Consider the following 18,540-nt stretch of genomic DNA (forward strand, 5'->3'; position numbering starts at 1 on the left):
AACATTTTGCATCCTGATTCATATACCACTTTTGTCTCCCATTTTATTTTTTTCTCTAACATCATGCATTACAAATTATTTTTATTAATTAAAAAATTAGTTTGAGGCTGGGCACAGTGGCTCATGCCTGTAATCCCAGTACGTTGGGAGGCCAATGTGGGTGGATCACTTGAGGTCAGGTGTTTGAGACCAACCTGGTCAACATTGTGAAACCCCGTCTCTACTAACAATACAAAAAAAAAAAAAAAAAAAAAAAAAAGCTGGGTGTGGTGGTGCACAACCTGTGCAACAGAGTGAGATGCTGTCTCAAAAAAATTGTTTGAATTTACACACTTGTTTATCATTGTATTTCATCACTACTCTGCATCTCAAATTATTCGTCTAACATCAGCTGTTAACCCTTAAAAAGATGATTTAGTACACTATCTTACCTTTTTTCTTTGTCTGAAAATATACTTATTCTACCATTATTTTAAATGTATTGATTTGCTGGGTATATGTATCAGTTATCTACTTTTATATCACAAAACAGCATCATATATTTTATCAGATGATCATAATATGAATCATCAACTTGAGTTATGTTTAGTGAGATGGTTCTTTTGCTGATCTCATCTGAGGTTAATCATGTGGCTGTGCTCAGTTTGTGGATTAGCTTGGGCATGTTAGCCTAGGATAGGAATTGTAAATCTCAGAACTTTTGACATTTTGAGTTGTATACTTTTATGTTTTGTGGGACTTTCCTATGAATTGTAAAATGTTTACGATATTCACAGCCTCTCTCTATTACATGCCATATAACTCCCAAAATTGTAACAACCAGAAATGTCTTCACATATTGACTAGTGTCTTCTGACATTTCTGGCTGAGAGACCTTTAGGATTTTATTTCTTATTGCTGCTGTAACAAATTAGCAAACAGTGATTTAAAATAACCCAAGGAGAAAGAGGCAGAGCAAGATGACAGAATAGAAGGCTCCACTGATCATCTCCACTACAATGACCAATTTAAGAACTATCTACACAGAAAAAAACACCTTCATAAAAACACCAAATCAGGTGACTTCTCACAGTACCTGGTTTTATTTTCATATCACTGAAAGAGGCACTGAAGAGGTAGAAAAAAAAGTTCTGCATCCCGATGCCACCCCTTCACCACCCCCAACAGCAGCAATGTGGTGGTAAGAAGAGCATCTCTGGGCACTAGGGAAGGAAGGGCATGGCAATTGCAAGGCACTGAAATTAGTGCTGGCCTGTTACAGCACAAAGGAAAGTCTGATCAAACTCAGCTGATGTCTGTCCATGAAGGGAGCATTTAAAGCAGCCCAAGCCAGAAGGGAATCACTAATACCAGCAGTTGGAAGGTGAGTTCCTTCAAACCTCGCCATCAAGGGCTAAACTACTCTGGGTCTGTAAGAAAACTTGAAAGGCAATCTAGGCCATAAGGACTGCCACTCTTAGGTGATTCCTAGTGCTGAACTGGGCCGAGAGACAGTGGACTAGGAGAGCAGGTGACTTACTGAGACTTCAGCCCAGCTGGGCCAGCTAAGGGAGTGCTGGCATCATCCCTCTCCTAACCCCAGGTTGTACAGCTCATGGGTCCAAAAGAGGCCTCTTCCTTTTGCTTCAGGTGAGGAGAAGGAAGAGTGGGGAGGACTTTGTCTTGCATCTCAGATACTAGCTCAGCCCCAGCACGATAGGGCACCAGCAGGGGTTCGGGGGACCCCATTCCAGGCACTAGCTCCTGGATGACTTTTCTAGATACACTGTGAAATAAAAGAAAAATGTGTTGACTTTAAGGGAAAGAGTCCTGGCAGCATTCATCAACTGGTAAATAAAAAGCCCTTGGGCCTTGAATAACCGGCAGGGATACTCCAGTACTACCTTGATTACCTTGAGTGAGCTCTAAAACCTGCTGGCTTAAGGTGAGACTCAGCACATTACCAGCTGTGGTGGCTACAAGGCAAAACTCCTTCTGCTCAAGCAGAGGGAAAAGTAAAGGAGACTTTGTCTTGCACCTTAGGTACCAGCATGGCCACAGGAGGGTAGAGCACCAAGTGAGCACTTGAGGCCCTGATTCCAGGATTTGATACTTGAGCAGCGTATCTGCACCTGCCCTGAGCCACAGGGGAGCCCACTGTCCCAAAAGAGTAAGTTCTATGCCAGGCAGCATTTACCACAAGATGACTTAATAGCGCTTGAGATTTAAGGGAACATCAGTGGTAGTCTGACAGTATTCTCCATTGCCTGTAGTGGGGGTGGCTAGGCATTTTGTGGCTTGAGTGTCACTTCAGCTGCAGTAAAATAGAACACCGGTGGATTTCTAAAGCTTTTGAATCTAGTAGTTTCTGACTCCCAGCTGCCACCTGGACCCACTCAGGGCCTGGGATAACTTGTTGCCCTGAAGGAAAAAAGAGAGGCCTGGCTTGCTTTGCCATCTGCTCATTGTAGGTGCCCAGGTCCTTGAACAAATATATGCAGTAGTCAGGGAGGAGTTACAACAAGCCTTGAGTGAGACTCAGTATTGTGCTGGCTTCAGGTCTGAACAGTGTAGTCATAGTGGTGTTGACCACAGGTGTGCCAGATGTCACTCCATCGCCAGCTTTATGTCACTTAGAACAGAGAGAGAGAGACTTTGTTCGGTGGACAAGTGAAGAGAACAAGAACCTTTGCCTGGTAATCCAGAGAACCTTTCCAGATCTAGTCTAAGACTAGCGAGGTGGTATCTCCAAGAGTCTGCAAGAACCATAGAGTTCCTGAGCTTGGGTTTCCCTCTAAAGCAGGTAAAGCTTAGATCACATCACCCAAGTTCTTTCAAATATCTGGAAAGCCTTTCCAAAAAGGACAGGTACAAACAAGCCCAGACAGTGAAGACTAAAATAAATACCTAACTCTGCAGCACCCAGACACCAAAGAGCTTACATCAACACTATCCAGGAAAACATGACCACACCAAATGAAATAAATAAGACACCAATCTTGAAGAAGGAGGTATGTGACATTTCAGATAATTCAAAATAACTGTGTTGAGAAAACTGAAAGAGATTCAACACGACACAGAGAAAGAATTTAGAATTCTATCAGATAAACTTAACAAAACTTCGGGATAATTAAAAAGAATCAACCAGAAATTCTGGAGCTGAAAAATTCAACTGTCATAATGGAGAACATATCAGAGCCTTTTAATAGTGGACTCGATCAAGCAGAAGAAAGAATTAGTGAACTTTAAGAGCTATTTGAAAATGCACTCAGAGGAGACAAAAGAATAAAATACAATGAAGCATTCCTATACGATCTAGAAAATAACCTCTGAAGGGCAAATCTAAGAGTTATTTAGCCATTAAGAGAAGGTAGAGAAAGATATAGAATTCAAAAGTTTACTTTAAAAGATGATAACAGAGACATTCCCAAACCTAGAAAAAAATCAACATCCAAATACAAGAAGGTTATAAAACACCAGACAGGTTTAACCCATGAAGACTATCCCCAGGCATTTACTAATCAAATTCTCAAATATCAAGAATTTAAAAAAAAAAAAATGATCCTAGAAGCAGCAAGAGAAAAGAAACATATTACATACAGTGGAGCTCCAATATGACAGGCAGCAGACTTTTTAGTAGAAACCTTAGGGTCCAGAAGAGAGTAGCATGCCATCTTTAATGTGCTGAAGTAAAAAAAAAAAAAAAAAAACAAAAAAAAACTTTCACCCTAGAATAGTATATGTGGCAAAAATATCCTTCAAACATAAAAGGAAAACAAAGACTTTCCTAGACAAACAAAAGCTAAGGGATTTAATCAATACCAAACCTGTCCTAGAAGAAATGATAAAGGGAGTACCTCAATCAGAAAGAAAAGGATGATAATGAGCAAAAAATAATCACCTGAAGGTACAAAACTCACTGGTAATAGTTAAGTACACACACAAAAAACACATAATATTGTAACACTGTAACTCTGGTGAGTAAACTCTCTTGTCCTAAGTACAAAGACTAAATAATAAACCAATCAAAATAATAACTACAACTTTTCAAGACATAGTACAAGAAGATATAAATCAAAACAACAAAACATAAAAGAGGAGGAACAAAGACGTAGAATTTTTATCTTTATCGGTATTCTTTTGGCTTGTTTCTTTGTTTATGTTATAGTGTTATGTTGTTGCCAGCTTAAAATAATAGGTTATAATATAATATTTGCAAGCCTCATGGTAACTTCAAACTAAAAAACACACAATGTATGCACAAAAAATTAAAAGCAAGAAACTAAAACATATTACAAGAGAAAACCACCTTCACTAATGGAAAATATGAAAGAAAGAAAGAGAGAGAGGGAGAGAGGAAGGGAGGGAGAGGGAGAAGGCGAGGGAGGGGGAAAGGGAAGGGGGGAGGGGGAGGAGAGGAGAGGAGGAGAAAGACCACAAAGCAACCTTAGAGCAAACAAACAACAACAACAAATGGCACGAGTACGTCCTTACTTATCAATAGTAACATTGAATATTAATGTACTAAACTCAGCCGGGCGCAGTGGCTCACGCCTGTAATCCCAGCACTTTGAGAGGCTGAGGCGGGCGGATCACGAGGTCAGGAGATTGAGACCATCCTGGCTAACACGGTGAAACCCGGTCTCTACTAAAAATACAAAAAATTAGTTGGGCATGGTGGCGGGCGCCTGTAGTCCCAGCTACTCAGGAGGCTGAGGCAGGAGAATGGCGTGAACCCGGGAGGCGGAGCTTGCAGTGAGCCGAGATCGTGCCACTGCACTCCAGTCTGAGCAACAGAGCGAGACTCCCTCTCAAAATAAATACATAAATAAATATATAATAAAATAGATAAAAATAAAAATGTACTAAAATCACCAATCAAAAGGCATAGACTGCCTGAATGAATGAAAAAAAAATGACCCATTGAGCTGCTGCCTATAAGAAACACACTTCACCTATAAAGACATATATATCCTAAAAACATAGGGATGGAAAAATATTTCATGCCAATGGAAACCAAAATATAGCAGAAGTCGCTATATTTATATCAGACAAAATAAATTTTAAGACAAAAACAATAAGAAGAGACAAAGTCACTATATAATGATAAAGGGTTCAATTCAGCAAGAGGATATAACAAATTTAAATAAATATAGTCCCAACACTGAAGCAACCAGATAGAATTAAAAAATATCCGCCGGGGGATGGTGACAGCAGGTCGGTGGGCCGCAGGCAGGGGCCATGGGCAAAGACTACTACCAGACGCTGGGCCTTGCCCACGGTGAGTCAGACAAGGAGATCAAGCAGGCCTACTGCCGCCAGGCACTGTGCTACTACCGAGACAAGAACAAGGAGCCCGGCACTGGGGAGAAGTTCAAGGAGATCCCCGAGGCCTACGACGTGCTCAGCGACCCGGACAAGTGCGAGATCTTCAACCACTACAGAGAGGAAGGCCTAAAGGGCAGTGGCCCCAGTGACGGTAGCGGTGGTGGTGCCAATGGTACCTCTTTCAGCTACACATTCCAGGGAGACCCTCATGCCATGTTTGCTGAGTTCTTCGGTGGCAGAAATCCCTTTGACACCTTTTTTGGGCAGCGGAACAGGAAGGAAGGCATGGACATTGATGACCCATTCTCTGGCTTCCCTATGGGGATGGGTGGCTTCATCAACGTGAACTTTGGCCACTCCCACTCTGCCCAAGAGCCCGCCCGAAAGAAGCAAGATCCCCCCAATCACCCACGACCTTCGAGTCTCCCTTGAAGAGATCTACAGAGGCTATACCAAGAAGATGAAAATCTCCCACAAGCAGCTAAACCCCAACGGAAAGAGCATTCGAAACGAAGACAAAATCTTGACCATCGAAGTGAAGAAGGGGTGGAAAGAAGGGACCAAAATCACCTTCCCCAAGGAAGGAGACAAGACCTCCAACAACATTCCAGCTGATATCGTCTTTGTTTTAAAGGACAAGCCACACAATATCTTTAAGAGAGATGGCTCTGATGTCATTTATCCTGCCAGGATCAGCCTCCGGGAGGCTCTGTGTGGCTGCACAGTGAACGTCACCACTCTGGATGGCAGGACGATACCGGTCGTATTCAAAGATGTCATCAGGCCTGGTATGCGGCGAAAAGTTCCTGGAGAAGGCCTCCTCCTCCCCAAAATGCCCGAGAAACGTGGGGACCTCATTATTGAGTTTGAAGTGATCTTCCCCGAAAGGATTCCCCAGGTTCTTCCAATATGGCTACCTGAGCTCCCCAAGGACTGACCAGAGACCTTTGCAGAGCTCAAGGATTTCTGGACCTTTCTGCCAGTTGTGGACCATGAGAGGGTGGGAGGGCCCAGTGAGGGCTTTTGTACTGCTGAATGTTTTCCAGAGCATATATTACAATCTTTCAAAGTTGTACACTAGACTTCAGTGGTTTTTCGAGCTATAGGGCATCAGGTGGTGGGAACAGCAGGAAAAGGCATTCCAGTCTGCCCCACTGGGTCCTGCAGCCCTCCCGGGATGGGCCCACATCCACCTCCAGTCCCTGTCCAGGGGTGACAGGCAGACCAGCAGCTGGACTTCATCCCTCTGTGTCCCTTTGCTTCTGGCTAGTAGATAATGTCGACCTGCTATCTTGGTTCCCAGACCTTGTACACTCCTCTGTTTCTGTTGTGTGATCAGTTTGTGGTTTATTCTGTATTTGTCTCCCATGTCTTGCTCTTCTCCTGGAGAATTCTGTCTTCTCTTTGGTCATCTCAAATTGAGAACCTAAACTATTCCTGCAGAACTGCCTGGTTGGCACCCACAAGCAATACCTCTTGTTCCAGCAGGACCAAGGGAGCCAGCCTCCAGTGAGTGACTCCAGCAAGTGCAGCCACCACTCCCTTGAGGATCTGGGAGCCTGGCCCCAGCAAGGGGCTCTCCTGACCTCTGGCTCCAGTGAAGCTGAATGTCCTCACTTTGTGGGTCGCACTCTTTCCATTTCTGTAAGGCAATCTTGGCACACCTGGGGCTTAGCAGTGGCCCAGGTAATTTTTTGTGTCATGGACTACGGACTCTTGCAAAACGATCTGATCCTTTTGAATTTTGCACAGCCCTAGATACAATCCCTTTTGATAAAAGGGTATTTGCTTCTGATTACAGGAGCACTGTGGAACGTTTGTAAATATGTTTTTATAATTCCATGTATAGTTGGTGTACACTCAAAACCTGTCCCCAGCAGCCACCACTCTCTTTATAGGGCCATAATGGAATTCTGAAGAAATTCTGGGGAGGGAAGGGGAGTTGGAACAAATGTCTCTTCCCTGGAGGCCAGTCTGGTGCTCAGACCTTTAGACTCATTGTAAGTTGCCACTGCCAACATGAGACCAAAGTGTGTGACTTGTCAATGCAGTGCGACAGCATTAAAGACTGATGCTAAACCTCAAATAAAAAAAAAATCATCAGAGCTTAAAGAGAGACAGAAGTCTGAATAACACAATAGCTGGAGACTTCAACATCACACTTTCAGCATTGAACAAATCTTCCAGGCAAAAAAGAAGCATCAGACTTAATCTGCACTATAGAACAAATGGATATAGTATGTATTTACAGAACATTTCATCTAATGGCTGCAGAATACACATTCTCTTCCTCAGCACATGGACCTATCTTAGGTACAGTATAGACCACCTGTTAGGTCACAAAACAAGTCTTAAAACACTCAAAAAAATTCAAATTGCATCAGCCATCTTCTCTTACCACAGTAAAATAAAACTAGAAATTAAAAACAAGAGGAATTTTTGAAACTATACAAATACATGCTTGTGAATGACAAGTGGGTCAATAAAATATTAAGAAAAAAATTGAAATAATTGAAACAAATGATAATGGAAAAAACCATACAGAAACCTATGGTATATGGCAAATGCAATAAAAGGGCATTGAATAGCTACAAGTGCCTACAACAAAAAAGAGGAAAAACTTCAAATAAACAATCTAATGATGCATCTTAAAGAACTGGAAAAGCAACAGCAAACCAAACCCAAAATTAGCTGATGAAAAGAAAAAATAAAAATCAGAACAGAAATAAAGAAAATTGACATGAAGAAAACAATACAAGAGATAGTGAAACATGAAACTTAAAAATGGTTTATTGTAAAACAAAATTGACAAACTTTTAAGCAGACTAAGAGTAAAACAGAGATGATCCAAATAAACTCAGACATATAAAAGTAGACATTACCACTGACATTACAGTAATTAAAAGAAACGTTAGTGTCTCCTATAGCAACTATGTATCTATGGATTGGAAAATCTTGAAATGGATAAACTCCTAGACACATACCACAATCAAAATAAGAAGAAATCCAAAACCTGAACAGACTAACAAGTAACAAGATCAAAGCCATAATAAAAAGTCTTCCAGTAAAGAAAAGCCCAGGACCCTATGACTTCACTGCTGTATTCTACCAAACATTTAAATAAGAACTAATACCAATCCCACTCAAACTATTCCAGAATATAGAGGAGGAGGAAATACTTCTCAACTCATTATATGAGGTCAGTATTGCCCAAAACCAGAGAAAGACACATTCAAAAAAGAAAACTACAGGCCAATAACTCTGATGAATAGTGATGCAAAAATCCTCAAAAAAATACTCACAAACCAAATTCAACAATACTTCAGAAAGATCACTCATCATGACCAAGTGGGATTTATCCCTAGGATGCAAGAATGACTCAACATATGCAAGTCAATCAATGTGATACATCATGTCAACATAATGAAGGATAAAACCATATGATCCTTTCAATATATGCTGAAAAAGCATTTGATAAAATTCAACATCCCTTTATGATGAAAAAAAAACCTTCAAAAACTGGTTATTAAAGGAACACACCTCAACATAATATAAGCCATATATGACAGACCCATAGCTAGTGTCATAATGAATGAGGAAAAACTGAGTCTTTCCTATAAGATCTGGAACATGATAAGGATGACCACTTTTGCCAGTGCCATTCAACACAGTACTGAAGCCCTAGCTAGAGTATTCAGACAAGGGAAAAAAATAAAAAGCATCCAATCTGGAAAGGAAGAAGTCAAATGTACCTTGTTTGCAGATGATATGATCTTATATTTGGAAAATCCTAAAGACTACAGAAGAAAATGATTAGAACTGATATGTTCAGTAAATTTGTAAGATACAAAATCAATGTACAAAAATCAGTAGCATTTCTATATGCCAACAGTGAACAATCTGAAAAAGAAATAAAAAGTATATTGAAGAGATATCTGCACTCTCATGTTTGTTGCAGCACTGTTCACAGTAGCTAAGATTTGGAAGCAACCTAAGTGTCCATCAACAAATGAATAGGTAAAGAAAATGTGGCGCATATACACAATAGAGTACTATTCAGCTGTAAAAGATAATGAGATCCCGCCACTTACAACATGGATAGAAATGGAGATCATTATGTTAAGTGAAATAAGCCAGGTACAGAAAAACAAATATATGTTTTCACTTATTTGTAAGATCTAAAAGTCAAAACAATTGAACTCATGGAGAAAGAGAGTAGAAGGATGGTTACTAGAGGTGGGAAAGTGTAGTGAGGAGTTGGGGAAAGGTGGCAAAGGTTTATGGGCACAAAAAAAATTAAAGTATAAACAAGGTCTAGCATTTTATAGCACAACAGGGTGACTAGAGTTGATAATATTTTTCATCTTAAAATAACTAAAAGAAGGTAATTGGATTATTTGTAGCATAAAGGGAAAATGAATTGATTGATACATCGCTCTCCATGATGTGATTATTTAATATTGCATGCTTGCATCAAACCATCTCATGTACCTATAAATATATACACCTACTATATACCCACAAAATTAAAACAAAATATTAAAAAAAAACCCCAAATTTCACCACAAAATACCCCAAATTGCTAAAAAAAAAAAAAAAAAAAAAAAAAAAAAAAAACAAGAAAAAAGAAAAATCCTGCACAAAAAAAACAATGCTGGAACAATGCTGGAGGTATTGCACTGCCTGATTTCAAACTGTACTACAAAGTTGTCATAATCAAAACAGCATGTCATACAAATCGGACACAGAACAATGGAACAGAATAGATAACACATAAATAATCCGTGAACTTACAGCCAACTCATTTTCAGCATTGCACCAAGAACATATATTGGATAAAGAATAGCCTTTTTAATAAAATGATCCTGGGAAAACTGAGTATCTCTTTCAAAAGAATAAAACTAGATCCCCATCATTTGACATATAAAACTAGTAAACTCAAAATGGACTAAAGACTTAAATGCTAGGCGTAAAAATTTGAAACTAATATTTTTGGGGTAAAAGCTCAAAAGAACAGAAAACAAAAGCAAAAATAGACAGTTGTAATTACCTCAAAATAAAAAGCTTTCACACAGAAAAACACACACATGCAAACACACACACACACACAAAACAAAAAACAAAAAGCAATTAACACGGTGAAGAGATCACCTGCAAAATGGGATTACATGTTAACAAACTATCCAACAAGATATTAATAACCAGAATATATAAGGTACTCAAACTCAATAGCAAAAATAATAATCCCTTTAAAAAGTAAACAAAGGCCAGGCGCGGTGGCTCACGCATGTAATCCCAGCACTTTGGGAGGCCCAGGCAGGCGGATCAGGAGGTCAAGAGATCAAGATCATCCTGGCCAACATGGTGAAACCCCATCCCTACTAAAAATACAAAAATTAGCCAGCCGTGGTGGTGTATACCTGTAGTCTCAGCTACTCAGGAGACTGAGGCAGGAGAATCGCTTGAACCCAGGAGGAGGACGTTGCAGTGAGCCGAAATTATGCCACTGCACTCCAGCCTGGTGACAGAGCGAAATTCCTTCTCAAAAAAAAAAACAAAAAGTAAACAAAATAGATTAATACATATTTCTCAAAAAAGACACGCAAATGGCTAAGCTATATGAAAAAATACTCAACATTAATCATCAGGAAAATGCAAATCAAAACCACAATGAAATGACTCACCTACAATGGAATCATAAAAAAAAAAAAATTACAAATGCTGGCAAAGATGTGAAGAAAACAGAATGCTCCTACACTTTTGGTGGGAATGTAAAGTAGAAGAGCCACTATGGAAAACGATATTGAGGTTCCTCAAAAAAACTAAAAATAGAACTACCATATGAAACTCACTGCGAGGCATTATATATCCAAAGGAAAGAAAGTAAGTATATAAAAGAAATATCTTTACTCTCATGTTTTCTTGCAGCAGTATTCACAGTAGCCAAGATCTGAAATCAACCTGTGTCCATCAGTGAATGAATGGATAAGGAAATTGTATATTCCTTATTGTGTATACATATATATATATGTATACACAATGAATTTTATTAAAATAATTTTAAATAAAATAATAAAATCCTGTCATTTTTAGCAACATGGATGGAATATGAAGACATTATGTTAAGTGAAAAAAGTCAGGCACAGAAAGACGAATATTGCATATTCTCATTCATAAATAAGCAGAAACTAGGAAAGTGGATCCAATAAAGACAGAGAGTAAATGGGATTATCAGAGGCTGTGAAGAAAAGGAAAGTGATAAAGAGAAATTGGTTAATGGGTACAAAAATACAGTTAGGAGTAAGTCCTACTGTTGGATAGTACAATAGAAAATTATAGTTAACAATAATTTCTTGTATATTTCAAAATAGCTAGAAGAGAAGAATTGTAGTGTTCCTGACACAAATAAAAGGTAAATATTTGAAGTGATGAATATCACACTTACCCTGATTTAATTATTAGGTATTGTATACAGATATCAAATTATCACATGTACCACAAAAATATGTACAGTTATGATGTATAATTTTTTTTTTTTTGAGATGGAGTCTCATTCTGTCACCCAGGCTGGAGTGCAGGGGCGCAATCTCGGCTCACTGCAAGCTCCGCCTCCCGGGTTCAGGCCATTCTCCTGCCTCAGCCTCCTGAGTAGCTGGGACTACAGGCGCCTGCCACCATGCCTGGCTAATTTTTTGTATTTTTAGTAGAAACGGGGTTTCACCGTGTTAGCCAGGATGGTCTCGATCCCCTGACCTCATTATCCACCCGCCTCAGCCTCCCAAAGTGCTGGCTTTACAGGTGTCAGCCACTGCGCCCCGCCGTAAATTTTTTTAAGAATAAAAAAAAACTCACAAAAATATGTACAGTTATGATGGATAAATTTTTTTTAAAAGTGAAAACATAAAGCAACCCAAATTTTTATCTTATAGCTCTGGTGCTCAGAAGTTCAAAATGAATCTTACTGGGCTAAAATCAACATGCTGGTGGAGATGTGCTGTTTCTCGGGACTCTAGGGAAGAACCTCCTTACATTTTCTAGCATCTAGGGATTACTTACATTCCTTGGTTTCTTTCCTCCATCTCCAAAACCAGCAATATTAGCATCTTTCTCCCATTTTTTTCTCTCTCTGTGTTTCTGTTGTCACATCTTTTTATTTGACTCTTTTAAGGATATTTTTGATGACATTAGGACCACTGGGATATTGCAGGACAATGGCCTCATCCTGAGGCCCTTAATTTAATCACATATATATTTAAAGTCACTTTTGCTATGTAAGGCAACATATTTATACATTCCAGGGATTAAGACATGGATGGTTTAGGGAGGGAATTATTTTGTCTACCACAACTGATCTAGGAGGATCTCGCTTGAGATTATTTGTTTCTGCTCCATATGTTTTTATCTTTTAGTGAGCTCTCCCAGACTTTTTCACATGATAGAGGTAGAGATTCCAACAGTAAGAGGCTAAGCCCCAATGATCAAGTGCTTTTTAAGCCTCAGATTTGATAAAGTCTAACTGTCAAATCAAATCACAGAACCAACCCCAAAGTCAATATGGAAGGGAGTGTACAAGGACACGGTTATCGGGATATAGGGAGGAAAAAATAATGTGGCACAATTACTAAAAATTTAAAGCAGTACAGTAATTTATATTGAGTTACTTTCTCTCAGAACTTTGATGATATGATTTCACTGTATTCTAGCTGTTAATGTTTTAAAAAAGTTGTAGTTACAATTATTGTTTCTTTTTAGATACCCTTTCTTTCCAAATGCTTGGGTGTGCTGTGGTTTCTAGACCTGTAGTCCCGTCTTTATCAGTTCTAGAAAATTTTTCAGCCATTATCTTTTTAAATATTACTTCCCCTTAAATTATTTCAGTTCTTTTTTTTAAAAAAGTGCTCTTTTATTTAAGTGAAAATAATTAGTGTTTACACTGTTATTTTGTATACATTGTTAGTTGTGGCACCAATTAGTGACTGTGATTACATTTGTTTTGTTTTATGGCATTTTCATTTTTCTGGAATTATTAATAGCCTGATTTTCAATTGTGCCATTTCAATTTTGGAATTTGCAATCTACATATTAAAAACTCTTCCCCGGTTTTTTCTGATATCAAAGGCTTTTCTTGAGTCTCTCTTTCTTCTAGATTCTTTACTTCTAAAGCCCTTGGGCGTCTTGATCTAATCTAATTAATCAAATTTGCAACTTCTTTATTTTGTCTCTGTGACTTTAAGGCCAAGTGTCAATTGAGACGTTATTATGTTTTTGCCATAGTATAAAAATGTATATAAAGATTGTAATATGTTTAAGAGACATGAAAGAAAGCACACATGTATGTGAAAGAAAATAAATTTTCTGAGTCCTCTAGGCATTTGTGTCTCTAATGCCTTCTTCTGACAAACTTAGACAATGCAGAAAGCTTTGAATGCCTCTTCAAAGGCATAATAATGATATATTGGGCTTTGGGGACTCGGGGAAAGGGTTGGGAGTGGCAAGGGATAAAAGACTACACATTGGGTACAGTGTACACTGCTCGAGTGATGGGTGCACCAAAATCTCAGAAATCAACACTAAAGAACTTATTCATGAAACCAAACACCACCTGTTCCCCAAATACCAGTTGAAATAAAAAGATTAAAATAAAAAAAAATTATCGCCTAACAATTATCTTTAGAGAGGACCTGAAAGTCAAAAACAAGATGCTAAAAGAACCAATGAAGGACACAAAGAACTCTTGTAAATGAAAAAGACAGTTGTTAAAATAAAAATTGTAATGGCAGAGTTTGATGATAAGGTTAAGGAAATCTCCCAAAGTACTAGAAAATATTAAAGAAAAATAAAATACTTCATCAATCCAGGAGGTTCAACTTTTACCAGTAAGATTTCCAGAAGGAGAAAAATATAGAGAAAAAAAATTGTCAGAAAAACACAAGAACATGTTCTAGATTGAAGGATCTCATGAGAGCTCTGCAGCATAGATGAGAGGAGACCTAAAACAAAGAGTACCATGAGATTCAAGAAGGTGAGTGATAAAAAGAAGGACTGAAATACTTCCCATAACAATTAGAAGGAAGAGGTACTCGAATTTTAAAAAGGAAAATAATGGGTTAGAGCATCACACTTCTCAGCAGCAATTTTGGAAGCCAGCAGAATGACTTTAAAATTCTGATTGACTATTATTTCCAACTTAAGATTCTATATCCAAATGAGCTGTCAATCAAGTTAGAGGACAAAGAAAAGATTACTATACATGCAAAGACTCATAAAATGTACCTCCACAGTGTGTTCCTTCTTAGGGAATGACTGGAAGATGTGCTGCACCAAAACAAGTGAAAAAAATAAAAAATAAAAGGGAAAGCCACAGAATCCAGGAAACAAGAAATCCTACCTAAACAGTAATAGAGAAAAATTCCAAGGTGACAGCTGAGCCTTAGATCTCAAGACATACTCTTTGCTTTAGGTCTTAACACTGTCTTTGTTGCATTCCAGAGATTTTGGTATGTTAGATGCCTGTTACCATTTACTTTAAAGAATGTTTTGATTTCTGCTATAACTTCATTGTTTACTTAAAAGTCATTGAGGAACAAGTTTAGTTTCCATGTAATTGTGTGGTTTTGAAAGAGCTCATTGGTATTGATTTCTATTCTTATTCCACTGTGGTCTAAAAGCATTCTTGATATGATTTTTATTTTTTTGAATTTATTGAGTTGCTTTATAGTCAAGCCTGTGGTCAATCTTAGAATATGTTCTGTGTTAAGATGAGGAGAATGTATATTCTGTGGTTGATGAGTGGATTATGTTGCAGATATCTACTAAATCCAGTTGGTCAAGTGTCAAATTTAAGTGCAGAATTTGTTAGTTTTCTACCTCAATAGTTTGTGTAGCTCACTCATTGTGGTGTTGAAGTCCTCCAGTATTATTGTGTGGCTAAGTTTTTTACAGGTTTAGAAGTACTTGTTCTACAAATCTGGGGGCTCCAATGTTGGATGTGTATACATTTAGGGTTATTAACTCATCTTGCTTAACACTTTATCATTACGTAATGCCCTTCTTTGTCTTTGGCTGCCTTTAAGATTTTTTCTTTCACATTGACCTTGAAAATTCTGATAACTATTTGCCTTTGTGGTGGTTGTCTTGTATAGTTGATCACAGGATTCTCTTAATTTATTGAATTTGCATGTTGCTCTCTATAATGATTAGGAAAATTTTAGTTAACTGTATCCTCAAATATGTTTTCCAAGTTGCTTACTCCTTCTCCTCCTCTCCCAAGAATGCCAATGCATCATACATTTGGTCTCTTTACATAATCCTATATTTCTCAGAAGCTTTCATCATTTTATAATTCTCTCCTTTTATCTGACTGGGTTGAGTTGAAGGACTTGTCTTTGTGCTCTGAAATTCTTTCCTTGACTTTGTCTATTCTGTTGTTAAGGCTTTCATATGTATTTTGAAATTCCTGTAGTGAATTCTTTAATTCCAGAAGTTCAGTTTGGTTCTTCCTGAAAATGGTTATGTCATCTTGCGACTATTGAATAATTTTACTCACTTTATTGGATTGGATTTCCATTTTATCTTTAATGTCATTGAGCTTCCTTCCCATCCATATTCTGAATTCTGTGTCTGTCATTTCAAACATTTCAATCTGGTTGGGATTCTTTGCTGTGGAGCTACTGTGAATATCTAGAGGTAAGAAAACTCTCTGACTTCTTGAATTGCTTAAGTTCTTTCACTGGTTCTTTCTCATCTGAGAAGCTGGTGTTCCTTTATCTCTTTGAAATTGCTGTCACGTAAATGAGGTTTTTTTTTTTGCTTATATATTATACTTTCCCCTTGGTTGTTTGACTATGGTGTATAGCATCTATAGTTGATTAGTTTCATTTCTGGGTGCCTTCTGAGGGCCAAAGCTCTGTATGAGTTCCACAGTTATGACTGACTTTCTACATTGGGTTTCACAGTGTGAAATGAATTTACTTTTGTTAGTAATGTTGTTCAGGCTGTGATCCAGTAGATGGTGCTTAAGAGTAAGGGTCGGCAGATAGGCTCATATACAGCAGTGTTCTGGGGAGGGAGAGATGGGGATGTGCAAGAAATAACTCCCTCACCAAGTCTGTTCCTGGGCCTTGGGGGAACCCCTTTTAATCACTGGTGCTGTGCTCATTTTCTCTTAGCTCCAAGGGGAGCCCTGGCAGCCTGCACTCCTCCTCCCTTGAAGGTGGCCAGAGCCAAAGTTTAGGTCACCAGGATTCCTGCAACTCCTCAGGGACCAATTGGTTTTCTGAGCTTAGCAAAGACAAAGCAGGTTGTGGGGTACGTCTGCAGGTGATCTGGTGATATAGTTGGTCAAGGGTGGAGGGTCCTTGGGCAAAGGGATCCCAGTATCTAGCCTGATCAGCTAGTTTTGTCTCAAACCTTCTGCACTCAGATTGCTGGCATGTTCCAGGTGATCAGGACCATGGGGCTCCCTCAGGCAGAAACTGTGACTGGCCAACAAGCTCCACCTTTCCCTGACTGGTCTTGCAGAGGGAGGGACAGTTAGCTCCCACACCAGCACATGAATCCACACCTCACTCTTCTCTGTGTTCTAAGACTTGGGGTTCCCCCCCACACTTGAACTCTAGCCAAAAATCTCAGCTCAATAACTGTGGTTGGTGTGCTTAAACCCTAGGGAATTGAAACTAGTCCTGTGGCTTTGTCCTCTGGCCTCTTGGGGGCAAACACTGGCCGTACCAGGCTGTCGAACTGCTCTCCAGCTGCTGGAAAAACACTCAGACAGAATAGTGGAGGCTATGCTGTGTGCATTCTCTTGTGGGAGCTGAAAGGCAGCTTGCTTTGTGATGGGCCAGTGAAAAAGGGGGCATGCAGGTAAGTTGCGCCTTGGTGCTGCAGGGAAGGCAGCCTTCCTCTCTCCCAGCCAAAAGTCAGGAGGGGCTACGCCCATTCAAAGCAAGATGGAGAACCTTTGGGGATGGGTACTTATGGTCACGTTTTGCTGCAGTTGCCCTGTGTGCCATATAATATTTTGGTCCTGTCCAAGTTTATTCTCTGCCTCTGCCTACTGTTCAGGCAGTTCCCTCTGTCAATTGAAATGTCTATGAGGGTTACCACATCTCTTGTAGCTAGGATTCCAGAGACTCACAGTAGGATTGTGATGTCACAGAGTTCCTTCATTTACCTCTTCCTTAGGGCCTGTTCAGGACCAAGAGCCTGGTCTGGTGACTCTATGTGGACTTCTCAGCTTCCTCCCTGTTTAATCTTGGAGTTGTGTTGTGTCTCTGTCAACTTTCAGTGTTTTCTCTAAAAGATCAGTTTGAAGTGTAGCTGTTTACCCAAGATTTTGGTTTCTCTCAGTAAATGAGGGGCTTCCCAGCTGCATCTAGTTGGCCATCTTGTCCCTTCCATCAAGAAATACTTTAGACAACCTAAATGTATCAGTGTTTAATTGAGCAAAGCATAATTTATGAATTGGGCAGCCTCCCAGACTAGAATATGCTCAGAGAATCTCCAGTGATATCTCATGGTTGAAAAATATTTGTGGATTAAGAAAGGAAAGTGACATACAAAAACTGAAAGTGAGGTCCAGAAACAGCTGGATTGGATACAGCTTGATGTTTTGCTTATTTCGACATGGGTTGAACAGTTGGTTGCCTTTGACTGGCCAAAACTCAAGGATTGGTACAAGAATAGGTGCAGTCTATTTTTAAACCCGGTTAGATTACAGTTCATTGTGTACACAGAAATCTTTAGGTTGAATTCAAAATAAGGTGGCAGCTTTAGACTACACTTAACAATTCTAAAGAGTAATCTTGAACACCTTTGTGTCAAAGCACCTCAAATTTGTAGATGACTGCTCTAGAAGAATTATTATTGAGAACAGAAGATATGATTAGGCAAATATTTATATAGCTTATGTGACATGAAAGATTAAGCTCAGTTTCTGGAAAAAACGCTGAATATAAAGAGTCTTATGTGAGAAACAATGTAATGAAAAACTTGATAATACATACTGATTAGAGAGTGATGTAGGAGGATGTAAAAGTAATTTTCAAGTTTGAAGACTGAAAACTGAAAAATGATGGGTAACTATTAAAAAAATGAGTTATGGTTCATTAGATAATGGGCTCAATGTTTTGACATATTGAGAGTGAGATCATGATAGAACTTCAAAATGGAAATAGCCAATTATCAAATAGAAATATAAGAACAGTGTTCCAGGCCAGGCGCAGTGGCTCACGC

At 39.0% G+C, this 18,540-nt stretch overlaps 1 pseudogene; it reads left to right on the forward strand.

Annotated features, from left to right (window-relative positions):
• Positions 1–5,220: 5,220 nt before the first annotated feature.
• LOC115833217 lies at positions 5,221–6,244 on the forward strand (annotated as a pseudogene).
• The last annotated feature ends 12,296 nt before the right edge of the window (positions 6,245–18,540 follow it).

This window comes from Nomascus leucogenys, chromosome X, assembly GCF_006542625.1.
Source record: "Nomascus leucogenys isolate Asia chromosome X, Asia_NLE_v1, whole genome shotgun sequence".
NCBI classification, from domain to species: Eukaryota; Metazoa; Chordata; class Mammalia; order Primates; family Hylobatidae; genus Nomascus; species Nomascus leucogenys.